The sequence below is a fragment of the Schistocerca piceifrons genome, unplaced genomic scaffold (genome assembly GCF_021461385.2).
Source record: "Schistocerca piceifrons isolate TAMUIC-IGC-003096 unplaced genomic scaffold, iqSchPice1.1 HiC_scaffold_1976, whole genome shotgun sequence".
Classification (NCBI taxonomy): Eukaryota; Metazoa; Arthropoda; class Insecta; order Orthoptera; family Acrididae; genus Schistocerca; species Schistocerca piceifrons.
This window is the reverse complement of record NW_025727874.1, coordinates 10,001-12,500: the sequence shown is the minus strand read 5'-3', so window position 1 is coordinate 12,500 and position 2,500 is coordinate 10,001. Positions and strand designations below refer to the sequence as shown.

The 2,500-nt window shown below is 63.8% G+C and overlaps 1 pseudogene; it reads left to right on the top strand.

Annotated features, from left to right (window-relative positions):
* Nucleotides 1-2,500, top strand: part of LOC124741668 — a 7,986-nt pseudogene that overhangs the window by 2,359 nt on the left and 3,127 nt on the right.

Sequence of the window (2,500 nt, the reverse complement as noted above, 5' to 3'; positions counted from 1 at the left end):
AAGGATTGGCTCTGAGGATCGGGGCGTGTCGGGCTTGGTCGGGAAGTGGGTCAGCGCTAACGTGCCGGGCCTGGGCGAGGTGAGTGCCGTAGGGGTGCCGGTAAGTGCGGGCGTTTAGCGCGGGCGTGGTCTGCTCTCGCCGTTGGTCGGCCTCGTGCTGGCCGGCGGTGCAGGATGCGCGCGCCTGCGCGGCGTTCGCGCCCCGGTGCTTCAACCTGCGTGCAGGATCCGAGCTCGGTCCCGTGCCTTGGCCTCCCACGGATCTTCCTTGCTGCGAGGCCGCGTCCGCCTTAGCGTGCTCCTCCGGGGGCGCGCGGGTGCGCGGATTCTCTTCGGCCGCCATTCAACGATCAACTCAGAACTGGCACGGACTGGGGGAATCCGACTGTCTAATTAAAACAAAGCATTGCGATGGCCCTAGCGGGTGTTGACGCAATGTGATTTCTGCCCAGTGCTCTGAATGTCAACGTGAAGAAATTCAAGCAAGCGCGGGTAAACGGCGGGAGTAACTATGACTCTCTTAAGGCGGGAGTAACTATGACTCTCTTAAGGTGGCCAAGTGGCGGCGGTGTGGCTGCATCCGGACTTGGCTTTTCGAAGTGCGGTCTTGATGTAGTCGTGCTGCTGCTGCGAGGTGCCTTCCTTGGGTTATAGTTACAGGGAGAGTGATGCGCAATACATGGGCCTAGCCCTCTTAGCCTCTCCTCTCCTGCGGTCTTCTCCCCTTCTCGTGGGCCCGCTGATTTTCGCAGAGTGGAAGACCGCACCAGGGGCTTGGGGGGGTTACCAGCCCCCCCTCGCATTATCCCTTTATAGTTGGGGGCAGCCGACAAGAAACAAGAGATGGTGGCCCTTCCGCTGAAGGTGCCACCCCAGCTACCCCAGCACCTATCCGGCCAACCGGCCGTAACGAAAATGCGATAGTTTGTGTAGCTCCCTTTGCTTGCAGTGAGTGCCACCGCACTTTTACCACGAAGAACGGTCTCGGGGTCCATCGCCGCCGCCAACACCCTGCGGCCGCCAACGCTGAGATCGTGACGGAGAGGCATCGCGCGAGGTGGACGGAGGAAGAAGTCCTGTCGCTCGCCAAGGCAGAGGCCGAACTGTTCCTTGAGAGGGACGCCCGGTTCTTCTTTGTAAATCAAGAACTTACCAGGATGTTCCCCGACCGAACGCTTGAGGCAATCAAGTGCCGACGGCGGCAAGCTGCCCACAAGCAGCTCGTCCGCCAATTCATGGAGGCACTTGAGATCGGTCGGGGCGAAGAGCCGGCGTCCCGCCGTGGAGCAGCGAGCTCGCTGCCTGACGCGGGCGAGGCCGCTGCGCCGCCCGTCGACGCAGCCGAGGACTTCGCGGCCGACACCACCGGGCCGCCGCCGGAGGGGCCGACTGACGCCGCCATCTGGGAGCATCTGGCGGGGCTACCTGCTTCCGCCCAGCGTTTCTCTGCCCTGGATCGAGTCATTGGTCTGGGGCGGGGCACGCCGCCCGATGTCATCCTGGGCATGCTCCCGGATGCCCTTGCGTCGGTCGGGTCCAGGGGGGAGAGGTCGATCACCAGGACACAGCGGCCGCGCCAATCATCCAAGCGGCCGCCTGCCGCCCCGCCGCTGCAGAAGCGCAAGCGGCGCCGCTGGGAATACGCGCGCACACAGGACGCCTTCCGTAGGTCGCGTGCACGTTGCGTGCGCGGCTTGCTGGACGGCACCCTGCTGCAGCCGCCACCCGACATCCCCGGTCTGCTGGACTTCTGGGCGGACCTCTTCACGAAGAAGCCGATCTCCACCGCCGGCTTCATCCGTGACCGCCTTCTCCCGCACTCGGAGCCTGTCGCTCCTGAGTGCCTATGGGGGCCGGTCACACGTGAGGAGGTCGCTGCTGCCTTGCCGCCCAGGGGATCGGCAGCCGGGCCGGACGGCCTGACTCCAGCGGAGCTGCGGCGCCTGCCGCATGAAGTCCTGGTGAAACTCTTGAACCTCTTCCTCCTGGCCCGCGCCCTCCCCGAGCGTCTGCTTCGCGCCCGGACGTCACTTCTCCCCAAAACGGCTGCACCAACATCCCCCGCTGACTTTCGCCCCATTACGGTCTGCTCGGTGTTGGCGCGGACCTTTCACAAGGTTCTCGCGTCACGCCTGATGCGTGCATGTGCTGTGGACGAACGTCAGCGGGCATTCATCCCCCGGGATGGGATGTTGGAAAACACCTTCATCTTGGACACTGCTCTCACCGACGCAGTCCGCTCCTGTCGCTCTGTTTTTGTGGCATCGATCGACGTCTCTAAAGCGTTCGATTCGGTGGACCATGCTGCCCTCCGCCCCGTGCTGAGGGCTCATGGCCTGCCGGATTGCTTTATTGAGTACGTCGAAAGGTGTTACGAGGGTAGCACGACAGTGATAGCGGGCGGCGCCGACGTGGGCGTGCCCCTGCAGCCGGCTAGGGGTGTGCGTCAGGGTGACCCCCTCTCCCCCCTCCTTTTCAATTTTGCGGTGGACTATGTTTT